The sequence below is a fragment of the Diuraphis noxia genome, unplaced genomic scaffold (genome assembly GCF_037042655.1).
Source record: "Diuraphis noxia isolate RWA-SAM2 unplaced genomic scaffold, SU_Dnox_SAM2 contig0001, whole genome shotgun sequence".
In the NCBI taxonomy this organism is placed as follows: domain Eukaryota; kingdom Metazoa; phylum Arthropoda; class Insecta; order Hemiptera; family Aphididae; genus Diuraphis; species Diuraphis noxia.
This window is the reverse complement of record NW_028301711.1, coordinates 98,226,443-98,249,363: the sequence shown is the minus strand read 5'-3', so window position 1 is coordinate 98,249,363 and position 22,921 is coordinate 98,226,443. Positions and strand designations below refer to the sequence as shown.

Sequence of the window (22,921 nt, the reverse complement as noted above, 5' to 3'; positions counted from 1 at the left end):
TAATAATTTTTCAAAAGTTTTTTTTACAAAAATGACTATTTATCATTGCGCTTGTAATTTTTTGATTTAGTTTTCTGAGTGACCAAGATACACCCAAGAGCTTCTCATTCCAGTTTAGAAAACGATTTTGATAATGATAACAGTATTTTTGGAAACGTAAGTTTCAATTTTAATTGAATTGGCATACAATAATGACATATTTTAAATAGTATAGATTATATTTGATTAATATTACAATAAGTATTTAGTTAGTACATAAGTATAATAAAATAATAAAATTTCAAATACAGTCCTATTTTTCAATTATTATTTTCAATAATGCGTCTGGCTCGGGACAAGCGGTAGTTAAATATCTTTCTGTTGACGGAAGTTAATTGAGCTTGTCTAAATGGTTTCATCATGTTTTCTGTCAGAAGGAAAGCATCATCTACGACAAAAACGTAGGTTACATTGATATCAGAGTTTCTGATTCTATCAGGCTGAGGGATGTTTAATAGATTATTTCCAAGTTTTTCATAAAATATCTTGTTTTTCAGAACGCCACCATCTGAAATTCTTCCATTTGTACCAAAATCACACATTATAAATTGATAGTTGGCGTCAGCTATAGCAAGTAAAACCATACTATGCCTTCCTTTATAATTGTAATAATTAGACTCACTTCCAGCAGGGGGTACAATGGTAATATGTTTTCCATCCATAGCTCCTAGGCAGTGGGGAAAATTCCATTTTGTGTCAAATTCATTTGAAATACCCTTCCATTCTTGGGCCGTGCGAGTAATCTATAATAATATAATAAAAAAAAATGTTTAAGTAATTCAATACTAATTGTTTTATTTAACATCAATATATTATTGAATTAAAACGATATGTAATTTATTATTTTAGGACAGTGATAATGAAGAACAAACGCCCCAGGCTCTTGCAACTTCAAGTGCGGTAAGTGAGGAAAATATATTTCATGATGTATCACAATCCAGTGATAAGGAACGAACACCAATAAATATTCGTCGAAAAAAACAAAGAGTTGAAGTAGAAAAACAAGAAGCTTTAGCAAGTGAAGTGTTGCTGACTGTAAAAGATCATTTTAGAAAACCTGTTATTAAAGATCGTTTTGACATGAGTGGTATAACTATTGCCATGAAACTACGAGACTTGCCAAAAGATCAAATGCTATTTGCTGACAGGATCATAAATGAGACTTTATTCCTAGCAGAAATGGGTAGCTTAACACTGAACCATAGAGTAGTTAATACGGCAACAGAAATTACCTATCATTCTCCGATAAGTTCAATAATCACTTCTTCAGGAACTCCCAGCCCAATATTACAACAATCAACAATACAAAATCAGGAATACTACAACTTTCAACAAAGCATACCACAAGATGTACCTCAACCCAAATCAGTTTCAGATTTATTCACACATTTTAATTCTAGTTTGTGATTTCAATAATTATTTTAACACTTTTATAAATTATAACAAAATACAAAAATTAATTAATTAATTTTTTTTTACCTTTCAATAATCCTGGTTTAGAACTTGCAAGATAGCATTACAAGTTTCTGGGATGATGCAACTAAGAGCCTGTGGGGAAATAATTGTCGAAAACTTCAAGTCTGCGTAACTTCTTCCTGTTGCCAAAAACCTGAGAGTCGCCGTGAGCCTTTCATGGGGTGAAATGGCTCGTCTCATAACCGTATCATTTTTTTTGATAAAAGGGGTGACTAATGACAGTAACTTCATGTATGTGTCCTCGTCCATCCTTAAATAATTTTGCCAGTCTTTAGGGCAAATTCTGAGCTCATTTATCAGGTTGACATGTGAGTATTGTGCTCTTTTTGACAACCATTCCTTCACCCATACACTTCTTTTCCTCTTTTTCACGCGAGTTTTTTTCAAGCGATTAACTGCCACCAAGCAACCAATAGCCACAATAATATCATCATCTGATTTTTCCATGACGAATAAACATATAAAATAATATGCAACACAATATACGAATAAATATTAAACTGTTGTAGGGTGAGTAGTATGTACGATGACTGACAAATAAAATCCTTGATTAATTACCGCGCATGTGGCTGCGAGGCATTCCTTGAGGAATGGCCTTGAGGATTTGTACTCGAGGATTTCCTCTACGAGTGTACCTACCTTTACGGTTATAATTTAATGATAACGAAACAATGAACAGCTTTTATACATTGACATGACGAAATGACAAATCAAAATTATACATTTAATTTTAAAAAAGAGTTGGAAGAATATTGTAATTCGGACGTTGACATTCTACGAAGAGGATGTTTAGAACTCAGAAAACAATTTTTGGACGTGTGTAACATTGACCCCTTTAAATACATAACCATTGCATGGCAATTTATCGACAGAGTGACTTGTCGAATGCCACTATAGCAGTCGTTTAAAATGTGAAGAAAGAAAAATTTTCAAATGAATTAATAAAGTGGTTGAAAAGCATAATATTAAATGGAAATAAAAATATTAAGCATGCTTTAAACGGTGGAGAAGCTTGTCATATGTGGTGCTAAAGTCGACGGTTAACACCATGACCGATTTATTCAACAACACAATTAGACGGACAACTCAACTGAAAGAAAAAGGGTATCAAGTAGAAGAAATGTGGAGCTGTACGAGAATGGAGAAAATGAAGAAAGCATCTGGATTACAAACAAATGATGCAATATCCAGATGATGTGATTGAGCCACTAGATCCCCGAGATGCATTTTTCGGAGGAAGAACTAACGCTACAAAATTAGTGGTTAAAAATAAAAAAAATTAATACATAGATGTGTGCAGCTTATACCCAACAGTAATGTATTATGACAATTACTCATCAATCCATCAATTAAAAAATATTCAGAATCAAATTGGTATGGTTTTATAAAATGCAAAATATTACCACCGATCAAATTATATCATCCCGTACTTCCAATAAAATCTAAAAAATTAGTATTCACACTTCGTAATCAATGTCACATAGATAAAATTCGACAGTGTACACACAACGCTGATCAGAAATCACTGACAGAAACTTGGACCACTGACGAAGTGCAAAAAGCTTTAGAGAAAGGTTATAAAATCATAGAAATGTATGAAGTACAACATTTTGAAAAAAATCTCATACATTGTTTAAGGAGTATATAAAAAGATTTTTAAAAATTAAGCTAGAAACTAGCTCTTGGAAAACTGACTATCGAACAGTTAATGATTATATTTTAGCAGTAAAAAATGCAGTGGGAATCGATTTAGATATAGAAAATATAAAAGGAAATCCTGGATAAGAGCACTTGCTAAAATGTGTCTAAATTCTTTTTGGGGCAAGTTTGGACAAAGGCCTAATCAAACGAAAACCGAGATAATATCAAAACCAGACAGGTATCAAGTGCTGCTGGACTGTAAACTAGAAATTGAAAACATAGTGTTTTTGACGGATTATCTAGTCGAAGTGTCTTATAAACAAATTAACGAATACGTCGGAAACGATCATAACACCAACATTTACATAGCAGTATTCACAACATCAAATGCCAGATTAAGATTGTATACCATGTTGGACAATCTCGGTGAGAAAGTCGTCTATTACGACACTGATAGCGTATTTTATATTGTCGATGATGCCGAAGTAAAAACAGGGTGCACGCTAGGTGAATGGACGGATGAATTAGGACCAGGTATACATATAACAGACTGGGTGTCGACAGGTCCTAGAAGTATAGCACACACAGATAATGAAAACCGGACAACAAAAATAAAAGGATTTACACTTCGTTATCAAAATTTTCAAAAATTAAATATGGACAGTATGAAAAAAATAATAAGGGACGAAATAAGGGACGTAGAACTGCAATTTCAACAAATAACACGAAATTCGAAAACTAAGCAATTAGTGACAGCACTTACATCAAAAACTTTCAAAATGGAATACGATAAACGTATGGTTATGTATTCGGAAGGTGACGTAATAGAAACATTACCATGGGGGTACTTGAACAACTAAATGTTAAAAATTGTAATGCTGTGTACATAATATATATATATATAATTTATTTTTACTTTCATGTAAATATCTGTGTGATTTTGTTTTTAATAATATGTATAATAAAAAATGCAAATGTTAAAATATTGTTATTGTTTATTTAAAATATAGAATACAATCCTAAACATTATTAACATATCAATTTTTTAATGCCAATACTTTATTCAATGTACATTGTTGCGGATTAAAATCCATATGAAAAATACAGCTTGGTAGTGAATGTCCAGTCAATGAACAAATCCGAGGACATTCAAAGAGTTCCAAGTCGTAGACGGTTGCGTGTTGCATAAACTCGATGATGATCCGTTGTTTCTGTTGACCTTTAACGTAAATCCTGTTGAACTTTAACGATTGGAATATGTTGTGTATTTCTTCATACTCCACATCACCATAATTCGGAGACAAACCGTGATGCAGCCGTTGTAGCCAACTGTTTACACTTCGACTTTTTGCATCTTGTTTTAAAGATGTATTTTTAAATATCCAGTGTTGATTGTACGATGTCTCAGTGTCTACTATAGACATTTCTTTATTAAACCACTTGTTGTTGACTCCGACAACGCACTGGACGTCCAAGATAGCCGACGACATATTTGTAGATGAATAAGTATTAATAATAATTTGTTGTACCGAACAGATTCCCTTCTGAACTATCACTGAAACTACTTTTTAATATCATTCTTATGTATCCACGAATTATGAGAATCGTCAAACCCCATCTACTTGACATATATCTGATTCCCCTTCTTTCGTATAATTTTCTCAATTAAATAATCATTGGGAAAATTTGTTTTAGATATTTCTTCGTTATAAAAACAGCCAGCTATTGGATTATCATTATAATCATGTAACTGATAAGTTGGAGGTATTGTTTTATTTATTTTTACTATTGTGAATATTTCTGTTGACCAATTGGGTAAAAACCCTTTTGAGAAAACTCCTTGTGAGTGCTTATTCGAACTTTATTGCCGACATGAAATTTTACTTTTCTATTAGTGATTGTACGTAGTTTCAAAGTCACTAGTGAAGGATTTTTCTCTGCTTGCACTGGTGTCATCCCAATCGTTATATGTCTTGTATTGTTGTAATTATCTATCAATATGGGTAAAATAGATATCCATTTATGTGAACCTCGAGCTGTAAACTCTCTATACATGTTTGTTTTCAGAGTCCGATTAAACCTTTCGACAAAACAGTGTTTCCCGCAGACTGAGAGGCTAAAAGAAGTCGTAACTTATCAACCAACTCATTCGGATCATTCCAATATACTAAATTATGCATTTGTAATTTCATGCCCATCCCACTGGGAAATAGCTTGGAAATAATTTGTGTATACTTTGTGCCACCTTTCTTAATTTTTGTTCCGTCCAGTGTCAAATGTGCTGAAGTTCGAATCAGTATTTCTTTATATGTATTTGAATCGTTATCAGTGTATTGCATTGGATATCTAGAAAACAATAACTCCGCAAGTCCTGGTGTTAGCTGATAAGATGCATCTTTGATAATTATTGACTAGGTTTTAAATTTCACTTCTTCTCGACCTAATTTGATAACACCATTAGAATATTTTTTTGGACCATACAATTTATCTTTTTGATCTTCTTCTAATGTTCGAAAAATTCCGGTCTGGTTATCGGGAGTTAAATTATCTTCAATCACGTTTGAAATGTCATCACTATCGTCTTATGGAAGTTTGTGATTTGTCACATAATTTGTTCAGTGGTTCGATTATTGGTTTAAATGTTTGTGATACATAAGATTGGATATCAGCTTCACCTCTTTTTAATGCTTTAAATTTACGTTTAATGTTTTCTTTGGCAATTACTAATTCGTTCAACACTATACTATCATCCTCCATGATTGAGAATGAACTATATTTTTTTATATAACGACAAACGTATCAAAACCAAGTCGATACCGCCCGTTGTCACGTTCACAGTCCTTACTTATCACCACAAAATTGAATCTTCCCTTACTCCAACACAGAGTACAAAATTCTTTAAACTCGGAATAATTTATATCACCCGAACAGTGTTCCATATAAACGTGTTTTAGGTTGGTTTCGTCTTGCTTGAATAATATTATCATGTTTCTATTATCTCAGATAAGTTGTTTGGGTATCCGGGCGAATGATTGAGCTATATTGAAAAAATTGAAAAATTGAAATTTAGGTTGATCGAGTGTTTTTGAGTATATATAAACGTTATGAAAACGTATGCCGTTGATGTTAGTCGATAAGGTATAAATCAAATTTGTTTTACCGCATCCAGAAGGGCCGACAACTAGAGCACGACAGGTATTTGGTAAAAGCTTTCCATGCCTCGATTCGCGAGTCGTAGGTGGGTCGACATTTTCCACTGTGAGTTTCATTTCTTGGTCGACAAACTTCATTATAAATACTTGTGTAATCTCTGGAATCTAACCATTACACGATGTCACCCGTTCGAAGATACAACAAGAATAAAGGCGGAGGTATCGTTAACACCCTTATAAATAAATTTAAATATTAGAAACTGATAATAATAATAATAATAATAATATCAAACTTACTTAATAAAAAGTTGGTTTTACACACATGGATTAATGTGTAAGGTTATAGGAGCGTTTCCTGAAAATTCTTCGACTATTCTGAAATCCTCGTTCATATCAATCCGTGGCCGCGGCCACGGTGTCAATAGTTCATCATCTGTTGATTGTTCGTCATCGGTTGATTGTTCGTCTTCGGTAACTGCAGACATCTCTTCGGCAACATGGAGATCTATGGTATTTAAAACAGGCGGTGACACTTGCTCATCACGTCTAAACACCAAATTAAAAAAGAAATATATGTATGTAATATAATATTAAACTTCCTTACATCTGATCTCCAATAAGCCCGTCTAATCGTCTAAAGACGTCATCTAAATCCGCAGGACCATGCTCCTGTTCATCAGGAACAAATGGTTGCTCGTCAACTCTTAACACCGAATATGATACAAATATTATGATAAATAAATTTAAAATAAAAAATAATAATATTATTAAACTTACCGTGGAAATAACATAGGAGGAATACCGAATTCATTTTGAGGACGACTGCGACGTCCGTATCCTAGTGTATTTATAAAAAAATTATACATCTTGAAATAACACTATACCTTTTTAGTATAAATGACGGTTCATACTGACTTAATAAGATCATGTCTGATTATTTTAATTCATATTGAAATGGAAGGGATTTAAAGTAGGGAATGCTGGATAACAAAAACCAGTGAAAAAAAATATAGAAGTGTATTAGAAAACATCCTGCTAAGATAAGAAATTATGCTTAATAAACATTTCCATGCAGAATCTTTGACCACCCTGTTGTATTTATAAATATAAGTAATATAAATATATGGGTAAGCGTAATGTATAATGGATCAGAGGGTGCAGACAGTGTTGTGACTGCGGCACAATCTATGGCTTGGCGGGGGAGTAGCGGTGGCGACGGACGACCTTGTTTGGCGGGGAGTGGTGGGACTGCAGCCCGATCTTTGGCTGGATGGCAAGTAGCGTAGGTGGCGGTGGCGGTGGTCCCCGGATCGGCACCTATGACTGGGCGGTGAGTAGGAGAGGTGGCGGTGGTGGTTGTCATGTGGAGGTGTTGGTGGCGGTGGTGCCCCCCCCCCCCCCCAGGGACCAGATTCGATGTAACTATGTTTCAGTCGTGAGTTTATAGTTTAAAATGTATAACGCGTATTGTGGAAAGCTAATCGTGCCCGATAACGAAAAAAATAATACTTTCTTAGTTTGTGTTAGAATGAAAACATATTATTGTAATATTAATTTTCCATGCAAAACTTGTCTTTCGCGTCGTAGACGGTTTTGTACAGATGACCACGTAACTAGGAATTCGATCGGATTATTTTTATCTTTACAATATTATTTTAAAAATTTATCCGACGGAGTCGTGGATATATGGTGCGTATGGGTTCTAACGATCTTGAATGCGATATGCGCAACTATTACGAAACCATATACATTCAGAATCCGGATTCCGGCAACCGGTTTTATAAAGAAAAACTGATGGATACGTCGCCGACGAAACACATGAAAAACGATTACGCGTTAAGTGGTAACAATTATTGGTGGTATTGTGTGTTATCCCTTTAACGGGCAAACCTAATTTTTAAATACGACAAATAAGACAACTGTGGCATCCATATTAGCCACCATTGAAGAGACTCGTATGATCAAAATTATTTTTGTTAATTCTAGTTTAACGGAACTGTGGCATAGATAGTAGCCACTTTATTATCAATATAAAAACCGCCATAAAAATTAATCAATTTTTGTTTTGCTTATCAATTACGATAGAATGATAACATAATAACATGTGTAGAACAATTATTTAATATTATAATGGTGGTAACCGTATTGATAATCATTATTATCAAAAGTGGCTTGTGTACAAACCACTAATCGTTAAAACTTGTTAACATTTCAAATTTTAAAATTATTTTACGAAATTAGTGTGATTACCATTTACTTCAACGTATAATCAATCAAGTAAGTACATATTATAATTCTTTATACAATTTTACATAGATTATATATCATAAATTATCGTTATCAATGGCTTTATAGTATTTTTACATTCGATTAAAGTATAAAAAAAAATATTTTTCAAAAAAAGTTTATTTTAGACTTAAGTATTATATTATAAATTAAAATTCTATTAGTAATTTATACACCATTGGAATCGTTACAATCTATTAATTTTAATGGTATAATATTTTCCGAGGTTAATATTTGCGCAAAGAAGATATAGTGCAAATAGTTGACATTTATTGATAACAATAATGTAGTTATACACATATTTTTTTAAATTATATTAGTTGCATTTTATATAGGTAATTTTTTTTTGTTGTAGCTTCTGAATAAAAAAGTTGACATTTTGGAAATATTAAATGGTATTTCAGACCAACAGGTATATGATTCAGACTTTGGAGTTGACAGTGATTCCGAAGATGTTCTTTGTGTTTCAAGTGCAAGTAATACACCAACTAGTACAACCAGAGGTAGTAAAAGAAAAAATGCATTTATTGATGGTACTTCTACAAGCCCTCTCTCATCTTCCTCATGTAATATTAATTCACATGATGACTCTAATTTATCAATAATTTCTTCAGAAGTGCCTAAATTATCAAGACTTAGATCCAGGAAATTAAAATCTGCAATTAATAGCAATGTCCTACAAAGCTCATCTGGCTCTGAATTTGATGACAGTGATTTTGATCCTTCGTATGAACCGATTCCACCTATAGATACAACTGATAATATATTAGCAGAAAATAGTGACAATGAGAATAATATGTTAAATATATCTGAACCATTAAATATTGAAAATTCAGATGATGATTCTAATTATATAGAAGATAATAATGAAAATAACATATTATTTAGTTTTTCAAAAGACCAACCTCTTACATCATTATCTTATGACTCATTTAATTTTAATGAATTTTATGGACCTAATGTGTTAGTAGACATTAAATCACCCATGCAACACTTCGATATATATTTTTCTGATTTTTATCAATATATTGCTGACCAATCTAACTTATACTCAAACCAATGTGGCAAAAATTTAAATTTGTCTATTATTGAATTTAAAGCTTTTTTGGGTATTCTTATAATAATGGGGTTTCATAGATTACTAAGTTTACGCCTTTACTGGAGTGCAGATGAAAAATTTTATAATCACCGAATATAAAATATTATGACCCAAAAAAGATTTTTAAATATATTACGCTATTTACACTTAACCGATAATAGTAAAATGCCTAAAAGGGAAAGTCCTACATTTGATAAATTGTACAAAATTCGTCCAATGATAGACAATTTAAATAATGTTTATTTTACAAGTTTTTCTCCTGATAGGAATTTTAGTTGTGATGAGAGTATGATTGGATTTAAAGGGCGGTCTGGAATTAAGCAATATATGCCAATCAAACCAGTAAAAAGAGGATTTAAGATATGGGCTATATGTTGTGCAATAACTGGTTACTTACTTAAATTTATTATATATGAAGGAAAAAAAGATTCTAAGGAAAAAGGATCTCTAGGTGAAAAGACAGTACTGGAAATTACTAATAACTATCAAGATAAAGGATATTGTGTATTTTTTGACAGATTTTTTTCCAGCATAAATCTTGTTTCAGAATTAATAAAAAGAAAAATATTTGCTTGTGAAACTATGTTACAAAATAGAAAATATTTTCCTAAAAATGTATTAAAAGCAGATAAATCTCTTAGTAATATTATGATTTTGCTTTATCAGGAGAAATTTCAGTATATAAGTGGATGGAAAGAGGGAAAAAACCTGTAGTTGTAGTATCATCTATTCATAAGGGAGAAGATATTACAGTGGTTAAGAGAAAAAATAATGTTGGTATTAGAGAAGATGTTAAATGTCCTAAAAGTATTGCTGACTATAATAAGTATATGGGTGGAGTAGATCATTTTGATCAACTACTAGAATGCTACAATATAACTTGGAAATCTCGAAGATGGTGGATTAAGCTCTTTTATTATTTTTGTGATGCCACTATTGTTAATTCATATATAATGTATACTACAACTGTTAAACTAACCTCAAACAGAGAGAAACCTTTGACTCATCTAATGTATCGTTCTTTATTAGCTGATGAGTTAATTGGGCAATTTTGTAGCAGAAAAACTTTTGGCCCTAAAAAAGTTATCCCTTCAACTAAAAGAAAGCCTACAGATGTTGGAAGAGGCCGTATTATATTACCAGGAAACAATAGCAGACTACAAAATGTGGGTAATCACATGCCCATTGCTGGAAAATATAATCGCTGTAGACTTTGTAGTACTAAAAAAGATGTCAAAAGATCAAAAATCCACTGCCATGAATGTAAGGTTGCTCTTTGCTTAGATTGTTTTTTGCCTTTTCATTCACATTAAAATGTTTAGTTTCATCACCAGAAAATTATGAATAAAAATTTAAAATTTTTTAGTATTATTTAATTTTTAGAAGTTTATAGAATTTAATTTTAAAAAGTATATAATGTCTATATTTTATTACCTATTTAATATGTTATTTTATTTACAAAGTGATATTTATATGTTATGTATATTTTTATAAGTCTGAAAAATTGTTATAATTTTGTTTTATTCAAGAAGTGATGTACATATTTATTTTATATTTTTTCAAGTCTGAAAAATTGTTATAATGTTATTTTATTCAAGAAGTGATGTTTTTATTTTATATTTTTTCAAAGGTCTGAAAAATTGTTATAATGTTATTTTATTTTATTTTATTGGTTATACGGGCTTTGGCCCTTTTACATTACAATATATATTTTTACATTAGACATTTTACCATCAGATAAAGCAACTTAGATCTAAACAATTTACATTAATATAGAATATGTATATCTGATGACAATAATAGCTTAATATGTTGAAAAAAAAAAAATAAATAAATAAAAAATAAAAAATATTTTACAAATTTAGCAAATCGTCGAAGAAAGGCTCTGCATTGGCAGACGACATTAGGCGTCTTAAAGGCTTATTAGCCATATAGTTGGTGGTGGCGTGTGGGACATAGAAGAAATCCTTTGAACGGGATTGACGGGATGGAACTTTAATGGAGATTTGAGAGAGAAGGACTGGAGAATCTATATTGTTGTTTAAAAGGCCCGCAAGGAATTTTAAACCTGCAACATAGCGACGTTCGGCCAAGGGGGCTAGACCAAGATGAACAGCAATCGGTGTATAGTCGTGAGGTGGACAAGGTATCTTAAGAATATGACTTGCGTGGCGCAGGAACCGTCGCTGAACACGCTCAATTTGCCTTGCATTATCCACTGTATGTGGGCTCCAAAGTACGGTCCCATACTCTAAAATGGGACGCATAAGAGCGCAGAAAAGTGTTCTTAATGATGATACACGCCGAAAGTCCTTTATTAATCGGATGACAAGACCAAGAGTTTTTAAAGCTTTACAACATACGTATTCGATGTGTGCAGTTGGGTCCAGATTGCAGCTTAGCTTGAAGCCAAGATCCATGACATAGTCCATAGTACGAGAAACAGCTACATTGTTTATGAAGTATGGGGACATTATCGGAGAACGGGATCTAGTGAAGGTCATTATTTTGCATTTATCAAGATTAAGTGATAAACCTAAAGTGTTGAACCAATTTGAGAACCGATCTAGGTCGGACTGAAGATTTGCGCAGTCATCTGGCGTGGTTACGCGGATATATATTTTGATATCATCAGCAAAACATAGAAAATGACAGTGATGTAGCACACGATGGAGGTTGTTAATAAATAACGAAAACAATATTGGCGACAGATGACTCCCTTGAGGGACACCAGACGAAGCTAAGAACAAATTAGACTTAACATCAAATACTTTAACACATTGATACCTGTTAATAAGAAAGGAACTAAACCAAGACAGAAGGGGTTCGCCAAAACCTGATTCTTTGAGAATATGTATAAGAACATTATGATTGACTGAATCGAATGCTTTTTGAAAATCAATGTAGATTACATCTGCCTGAGTTTGGTGTTGAAAGGAGTCGAAGACATAATTATTGAATACAAGATTGCATGTGGTGGTAGACCGTCTTGGGCGAAAGCCATGCTGTTCTTCGGCTAGGATCGAATTAACTGTCGGTTGAATTGAATTTAAGACTAGGTGTTCAAAAACTTTTGAGATGTGCGATTGGATGGAAATAGGTCGATAATTAGATACAATGGAGGGGCTACCAGATTTGGGAATAGGAATTACAGAACTGAGTTTGAATATGGAAGGAAAAGTGCCTTCATCTAGTGACCTCCTAAATAGAAGCCATAGTGGATAAGCAATAATTGTTCGTAGTTCAAATAAAAAATGACCTGAGAGGCCATCCGGGCCAATAGACCATACATTTTCTAACGAGGATAGGCCATGAAATACATCTTCAGCGCTGAACAAAGCATTATTGGGCAGATCAAAGGCGGGAACATCAATTTTTTTGGCATCAAAATCAGCTCGTTTAGTAGAGTAGACTGAGGAAAAGTAGGCAGAGAAGAGATTGGCAGTCTTTTGTTCATTACTAGAAGTGAATTCGTTGTATGACATTTCCTTGGGAATATAATTTTTTGAGCGGTTGTTTTTAACAAATTTCCAAAAATCATTAGGCTTTGTCCTAAGGGCTGTTTCAGTACGGTGTATAAAATCGCGGTAACATATTTTTGTTTCATATTTAAGTTTGGCACGCAGTAAAGAGAATTCTCTATTATCATTAACACTTAGAGAGGATTTATATTTAATATGAGCCGTTTTTTTCAAAGACAATATGGTTTTTAGATTTTTGGTATACCAGGGTGGGAATGTTGATTCAGTAAAAGAGACTAGGGGGATGTGATCCAAGATTGATTTATGTAATGCATCGTATAGCACATTAACCGCTGAATTCAAGTCGTATTGAGAAAAGGTTGAAGACCAATTAAATGAAGACATAAAGGAACGGATATTCTCATAATCGCCTTTACGAAAATTGTAGAATTTGTGATTCTGCTTACAACTTGGTACTGGGAGACTAAATGGAAGTAAAATATTTAAAGCTGGGTGGTATTTATCAATAGGAACTAGCGGGTCAAGCGACTTTTCAACGGTTAGAGCTTTATCATTGCAAAAAACTAGGTCTAGAATCGAATTGGTTGAATTATAAATATTATTTTTTTGAAAGAATCCATTAGTTGTAAATGATTCGGGAATACAAGGGGCACGAGCAGGAGAGGAATAAGAGTAAACAATACCATAATCATCATTATCCCATACTATTTCAGGAATATTATAATCCCCACAAATAATAAATTTGTCATTAGGATAAGTATTAAGCAAATATTCAATGGAAGAAACGTGTGATTCATAAATTAAAGGAGATGAGTGAGGGGGAATATAGACACCACCAACGATGAAACCGTAAGAACCAATAGTAAAACGGACAAAAACATGTTCAACATTTAATTGAGTAACTTTAACGATGCATGCAGGGTAATCTTTACGAACGCCAATGAGAACACCACCACCCCGACTACAATTGCTATTAGAAATACATCTGTCATGCCTAAAAATATTATAATTAGCAAGACCAAGTTCAGAGTTAGAAATATTGTTATGTAACCAAGTTTCTGTTAGTACAATGAATATATGATTTACAGAAGATGCATTACATTTAAAATTGGTTAACTTAGTATTAAGACCTAACCTACAATTTTGGTAGAAGCCGGATAATGAGGTGGAAGCTACTAGTTGATTTTGGTGTTGGTTATTGGATCGGTTAGTCTCCGATGGTGAACTCCGTTTTTTGACCCATCAGAGATCACTTTCGGAGAACCGTTTATGTACTTGATGGAAAGCCCAGATTCGACATTTCTAGTCCTATGGTCAATTTCCGAGTGGCATGATCTCAATTGTTCACGCTGGAGTTTGGTATTGTCCTTGATAATTCGAAAACCCTGCGTAATTGATACCCCTTGGTTTCTTAACTCAGCAAAGGACACAATCAGTTTAGATGCATCTTCTTTTGAAGTGTAAATGACTTTGATAGGGCGGACATAATCAGCGCGAGCTTTACCGAGTCGAATGTACTTAGAGCCATGAGAAGGCTCAATCGAATTCTCTACGAGTAGTTTTTGAAAAGTTTCCTTATCGTAATTAACACGTTCAGTGATTTTATTCAAGAAGTGATGTATTTTTTTTTTCATAAGACTGATATTTGATATTACGTTATGTTGTTTTCTTTGAATTTTTCAAAATGTTGTTTTAAAATCAAGTGATTTTTTTTAAAAATATAATTTGGAATTTGGAATTATTTTATTATTATTTTTATTAGTTGATTATTTTTCATGCAAAAACTGTGATTGAATTCTATTTTATAGTAATTTATATTTTCTAAATTCATATTGCAGGTATGAAAAAAGTTAAAAGATCATAATAATTCTAAGTCCAGTAAAGTTCATATTCCATTATAGTTTGGTGGCACATATTTCAGCCACCACCTACAGGTCAAGATTTTGATGATACATTAATGTTCCCTTGGACAAAAATGTTACAAATAAGTAGTAGAATGGTAATAGTTAGCTAATTTGATGTTATCAAAAAAAAAATAGTTCTGCCTATGGTAATATGGTATCTATGGTAATACCAAAAGTTGCCTCCACACATGCCACATGTCGTCTCCTCTCATCAGTGCATGAGCACCACTCACAACTAAAACAACCTCAAGAGTGCAGCAGCACCTAAAAACTCTTCGACACCACACATTGCGAGCGACAGCTGAACCGTTTCTTTTTTAAAATCGAAATTTAACAGTGTTGTTTTTCTTTAATCTGAGTGTTTAATAAAAAACCTTTATTTATCTTATTACGTCAACTGCATATTGGCAGAAGCCTTAGTTATATGTATATAATAGTTGTATTAACTGTAATATTTTGGTTGTATTAATGTATATTATTATATATTTATAATTATATTATATTTTAATTCTTTTATTTTATTTTTGCGTTATTACAAAGTGGCGCCCAACACAAGTTCAGTTTATTTATCTAAACAAACTGAGAATTTGATCAAGTACACATCATAGAAAATAAACAATATTATTTTATACATCATATTACTTCACAAAAGAATAGAAAGTGTAAGTAGGTAAAAATAAAGAATGCTTTGATAGATAATTTATTTTTTTATTTTTAATGAACAATAAGTTTTACATAAGACGTAATACGAATCAACAAATAGCAAGGGTAGATAGAACAAACATATTATATCTGAATGAAAATTGTGGTACCGAAATAAATTAAATTAACCTAATACATTTACTACAGCAAATCGAAGAAGTCGATTTAGGCAACTATTTTGCAAATTCCAGGTTTGGAAAATTACCCCTGTCATCAAAACTTGTTCAAAAATTACGTTACATTATACGTAGTCGAGAGTTTAGAGAAAGAAGAATTTAATCTATTACCAGCACAAAAGAAATTTGAGTTTATAATTTCCCAGAGAACAGTAGCGTGAACAAACTTATTAAATAAAATAGAAATAGTGGGTTTTTTAAAACTCTGTAATGTACATAGTGAACTTTCATCGACAATTGGAGATTTTATAAATCTTGCAAAATCGGCAGTAAAAAGCTTTAGGAACAACAATGACCTCGAGGACAGCTTAAATGAAACAGATTTTACTTTTACAGAAGATAATATACAAATAAATTTAGACTCTAGTCAAAATTTGGCTAATGTAACTTTCATTGAAGACGACTCTATAGAATTTAATACAGAAACAGATAATAAGGATACAGTTAGTATAACACACCAACTTCGAAATCTGCTCGACGAATTAAAAACGTCAAATCGGGTAGACGATACCTCCAACACCCTTAACAGTACTGAACATATTCAGAAATTAGAAGTGAACAAAAATACTAAACGATTAAATCAAAATTTTAATAATAATTCAGCACTAGAACTAATAGATTTAAAATCAGAAAACCACAGTAATATTTCACATTAACAGAACAAAACTAATAATAAAATTGGAAAAAGTGCAAAAAAATTAATAAAAAATAAACAAAGTATAAAAATGGCCTTTAATCAAGTAATGCATAACCTAACCTAACCCGATATGTTCTCAGGGAAAGAAAACTAAGATATAGATAAATTCATTAAAAAATTTGAACTTATATCTGTCGTGAACGAGTAGGAGGACAAAGACAAATTAATAATTCTACAATTATATCTTAAAGACTCAGCGGAAGATTTTTTCGAACAATTAAAATTAAAAAATTAAAATATGACATGGAACGAAGTAAAAAATGAATTAATAACAGAATTTACAATAGTAGGAAATAAACATTTACTAATGACAAGATTAGAAAACCTTAAACTGGCGAAAGGCGAAACATATAAAGAATTTATAATTAAAATAGTAGGAATATAATATAAAATAAATAAGAATATGACTGAAGAAGAAATATGCGAAGATATATTAAAAGGATTGCCCAAAGATACTTTTCAATTAATAAGGATAGCCGATAATACATCTATCACAAGCATTAAAAAAACACTAGAGAAGCTTGAGTTAACCAATTTATTGAGATCGGATGATAAAGTAAATGGAAAAGTAGAGAAATTAACAAGAGAAATGGAGGTTTTAAAAAATTATAGAAGTCAAATAAATATAGGACAATCTCAAAATAATAGCCTGAATAGAAACAATGATTATCATAATAGAATGGAAACCAGGTACAATAATGATGCCTTGTTTTATAATAGAAATCAATCCTATCAACCACGTATATTTAATAATCCTAATCAATACTATCAAAATAATCCAAGACCAAACTTTTATCCATATTACAATAATTCCACTGCAAATAATAACCAGATGACAACCACCAGATTCCCTAGACAAAACTCGTATCAAAATTATAATTATAATACAAATAACAACCAAATAGACAATACCCAAGTCTCTGCACCAATTAATCAAGGAATGATACTCCCTAGTAATTATACATATGGAAGTCGTCGAGGGCCCCCGATATGTTTTCAGTGTGGAATGCCAGGATACATGAAAAGAAATTGTAGTACATTTGTACAAAAAAACTGATAGTTCCGCAGATAGCTGGATCTGCACAGGAACATCAACATAATACCAGTAACATACCTTTTAATAATGCCAGAAATATAAATCCAAACAATATTATTTATACGTATTATCATAACCAGGGCTCATAACTTCTAGCATTTGCATATTTTTTTTGAGAGGTCCTAGGGATATATGTGTGAGCTATAAATTTGTTTCAGATAACCAAGAAGCTAAATACGAAATTTTATTTTGCATATTTTTGCATATTTCGACATTTAAGTGCTATTTTGCTTTTTTTCTATTTTTCCGACTATTTTCCGATTATCTTTGCATAATATTTTTTATTTTTTATTTTTTCAGTTTCGTAGCCTTTAAAACATTTTTTTCTTAATAATAATTAATAACAAATAACTTAATTCGTATTAATTATTTATATTAGTAATTAATTCATGTTAATTAATTTTTTTCTTGTAATATTATAAATAATTATAAATTATAAGATACCTAACTTATGTGCGATTCACGACGTAGTGAGGTGTACGCCCGAAACTTCGTAATCCAATCGATAAGGAAACCATTATGTTTCTAATTGTAGCGTACGCACTAGTATTTTATTTTTATATTTTCTAGGTATTCCAATATCTTTATCTAGATATTCCGATATCATTAATATCAGATTATTTACAGATTATTACTGAGTAAAATTTTGCAGTCGTTTCCGATTTGTCGTATTGTGTGCGTGCTAGTTCGTTTCGTGAATTCACAATTCCTTTCACCATATTTTACAATGCCTAAAGAAAAACAATCTGTTTCTAGTCGTCTTAGGAATATTGTTCGCGAATTTGGTGAAAATATTTTTGCAACCGACGCAATTGTATTACTATGTAAGTTTTGTAATGTTAAAATTAACCATGAAAAAAAATTTAATATGACACAACATTTAAAAACTGAAAAACACATTAAGGCCGTTAAACGTGCAGAAATCCAAGGTGAACAAAAAAAACAACAACTGGTTACCAACTCTACCAAAAAGTCCTCATTTAGTAAAGACTTGTGTTTTGCGTTGTTATCAGCAAATATACCACTGAATAAAGTTTCAAATCAAAGCTTTCGTAAATTTTTGGAAGTTTATACCGGAAATAATGTTCCTACAGAAACAAACTTGAGACTTGGATACATAGATGACATTTTTGACGATACAATAAGCAAAATCAAACTTGAACTGTATGGTAAAAAAGTTTGGGTCAGTATCGACGAAACTACCGATATTGAAGGTAGATTTGTTGCTAATGTAATTGTTGGTATACTTGAAGCGGATTACCCAGGCAAACAATATTTAGTACATTCAGAACAATTAGACAAGACAAATTATTCGACTATTTGCAGAGTATTTGACAAATCTATCGGAATCATTGGTATTCAACATGAGAACGTTTTATTGTTTACGTCCGACGCCGCTCCCTATATGATAAAAGCTGGTAATACATTGAAAGCATTTTATTCCAAAATGATTCATATCACGTGTATGGCTCATGGACTCCATCGAGTAGCAGAGGAAGCAGGGCCAAGTTTAGTAATGTCGACAAACTTATTTCTAGTGTTAAAAAAATATTCCGTAAGGCACCAAACCGTGTTCAATTGTTCAAAGATGAAGCTCCTCATTTAAATTTGCCACCGGAGCCTATTATAACACGTTGGAGTACGTGGATCATCGCCTCGAATTACTATTGTGAAAACATTGAAATCATACGTACAATTCTTGAAAAACTAGACGCCGATGATGCTGTTAGTATTAAAGAGGCCAAAAAATATATTTCCAAAGCTGGTATTGAAAGAGATTTGGCCTACATAAAGTCTAATTTTACAATTTTAACAGTTGCCATTACCAAGTTACAAGAGCAAGGACTACCATTAGCCGAAGCTATAAATGTGTTTGAAAATGTTGAAAAAGTATTTGAAACTCTCCAAGGACCAATTGGAAAAGCTGTTTTTAATAAACTCAATAACGTCACCCTCAAAAATGTCGGTCTTAAAATTTTAAAAAATATTTCAAATGTATTATCTGGTATTAATATGAACACAGAATTTGAACCTGGACTTCACGAAGACTTCTCAACAGATGATCTCGTATACTTTAAGTTTGCACCAACTACGTCAGTAGACATCGAACGATCTTTTTCAATGTACAAGACTCTACTCAGTAACAATCGAAGATCATTTCACTTTGAAAACTTGTACAAACATCTCATTATTCAATGTAACTTTCAAGGTAAATATATGTTTTTTTATTAATTTATATTAAATATTAAAATAATTTTTTTTTAACAGAACAATAGCAGAATAAATGAATACCACAAGTCCATGATACAATAAACAATAATTCAGTTATATTAATTCATATTTTTTTTTTTAAATAATTAATGAAACCTTAAAAATGTTTTCATACAAATAATTTTTTTTGCATATTTTAGTATTTTTAGTGCATATTTAAGCGCTTATATGAATATTTTTTATAGCATATTATTGCGCTAATAACAACCTTTTTTAGAGCTATAACTTATGAGCCCTGATCATAACCATAAAAATAAAATTAAAATAGAAATAATAGGAAAAATAAATGAACAAATTACTACATTTTTATTATATACAGGGGCTTAAAGAAAACGAAGTAAAATTAAAAGTGGAACAGGAAGCCGAACCAATAAATAACTTACCAAGCACAAATAATAATAATCATAATAAACAGTTTACAAATTTTCAACAATTTTTATTACAAAATTCAGAAACATATAATGCCAAATGTAAATACCATGAAATGATAGGTAATATATTTTCTGAACAAATAAACGATGCTATTGCACATTGAGTTAGTAAAGACTTTAAAATGAGTGCAGGAATTGCACAACAATTCAAACAAATATTTAAAGACGTAGACGTATTAAAAGCACAGAATAAAAAACTAACAGAAATAGCATTTTTAAAGAAAAATAATCAATGGATTTTATATTTAATAACAAAACATGTATGTAACGATGAAACCACCTACGAAGATATTTTTAACACACTACAAAATTTAAAACAATTTTGCTTAAACCAATCAATAAATAATTTAGGGCTACCCGACAATTGGTCGGAAAAAGATAAAAAAAACGGTATTTTAATTTCAAATATGATTAAATTCACATATAAAAATACAGATATCACAATAAGAATTTACAAATTAAAGTCTGAACATGACACAGAACGTGATTTAATAGCGGCAATAACTCCAGAAAAAATAAAATACGATGAAATGCAGAATACACTAAACGGTTTTGATGAATTGACATACTATATAGAACAAGAATTCGAAAACATTAATGAACACTTAGCGATGAAAAATAATGAAAACAATAGCATAGGTAACGTAAACAATTTAACATGCAGCAAAGAATTTGAATTTGACATTAATCCAGAATTATAAACAAATCAAAAAATAAAACTGAAAAAATTATTGATAAGATTTTCAGATTGTTTTGCGCAACACGACATGGACTTAGGAGATATACCAATACAGTTACTAAAGACCCAGTCAATTTACCACCATATAGATTGGCATTATGCGAACAAAACGAATTACAAAAACAAGTCAACGAACTTTTAGACGCAGGTTTAATTATACCATCTAATTCGGCATATGCTAGCCCAGCTTTTTTGGTTAATAAAGCGGATAAAACAAAAAGATTAGTAATCGAATTTAGAAAAATAAACAAACAAATACCACATCAGAATTTTCCGATTACGGATATAAAAACTCTCCAAGACAGTTTTCTAAAACAGTAGCGACAGCCCTTTCTGGACTGCTTTATTTAGGCACAAGTAATTATGTAGACGACATTATCAACTATGCGAAAACATTTGAAGAACTACTGATAGTTTTAGAAAGACTTTTAGAACGAATTACAAAAACCGGCTTTAAACTAAAAGCACTATTGACTAACCAGAGGCTACAAGTTTAGCTAGGGCAATGAACTTCAACCCAGTAAATGTTAAAAAATTTATGGATAAATATGATTCAATTCTTGTCAAATATAAGTTGAAAGCACATCAGATATATAACTTAGATGAAACTGGGATAACTACTGTGCAAAACCCTGGTAAAATAGTAGCACAATAAGGAAAAAAACAAGTAGGAGCAATATCATCATCCGAACGTGGAACGTTGGTTACAATGTGCTTAGCAGTAAGTGCTCTAGGCAATACTATACCACCTATGTTTATTTTTCCGAGAGTGAATTATAAAGATCATTTTATTAGAGGAGGACCACCAGGGTGTATAGGCACATCAAATAAATCAGGCTGGATGCAAGGAGACCAATTCTTAGAATTTGTGCAACATTTTGCCAACCATGTAAGACTCACGCCAGAAAAGAAGGTGCTGATACTTTTAGATAACCACGAATCACATTTATATCTACCAGTAATTGATTATTGTAGAGAAAATGGTGTTGTGTTGCTTTCATTCCCCGCTCATTGCTCTTACAAACTTCAACCTTTAGACAGGTCAGTGTTTGGTCCATTCAAAAAATTAATTAACCAAGAAATTGATTCTTGGATGAAGAGCAACCCTGGTAAAAGATTTACTATATATGATTTACCCTCTGTTACTACTAATGCTCTTGTAAACGCAGCTACACCAAAAAATATTATCAATGGTTTTTCTGTGTCTGGTGTATGGCCATTCAATAGAAATGTGTTTAATGATGATGAATATGCGCCATCAACTGTTACAAACATTGTTTAAATAGTATCTATATAGTACAGATAATATGCAACCTAATGAAACATCTATTAACACAGAAACAGTTATAACAAACATAATAACTGAAACATTAAGTCAAGAACCAATAACTATATCACCTGAAAGTATTAGACCTTATCCTAAATCTCAATTAACACAAAAAATGGCAAAAAAGGGTGGGAGAAAAAAAGGAACAACTAAAATACTAACAGACACACCAGAAAATATGAAATTGAGCAAAATGCTAACAAAAAAAATGAAATTGCTAAACGCAAACTATTATATACAGAGGCTAGAAAAAACAAACAAACATCCAAAGCCACAAACAAAAAGAAAAATAATATAGTTGATAAAAATGATGAAGATGATGATGCTTTTTATACGATTTGCTTAGAACTTTATTCAAAAAGTAAAAGTGGAGAGTCATGGATTCAATGTCATAAGTGCAAAC

The 22,921-nt window shown here is 31.6% G+C and overlaps 2 pseudogenes; one reads left to right on the top strand and one right to left on the bottom strand.

The window, feature by feature from the left end:
* The window catches only part of LOC149062665 (uncharacterized), a 410,648-nt pseudogene that overhangs the window by 302,888 nt on the left and 84,839 nt on the right, over positions 1-22,921 (bottom strand).
* Positions 18,478-21,688, top strand: LOC149062675 (uncharacterized; annotated as a pseudogene).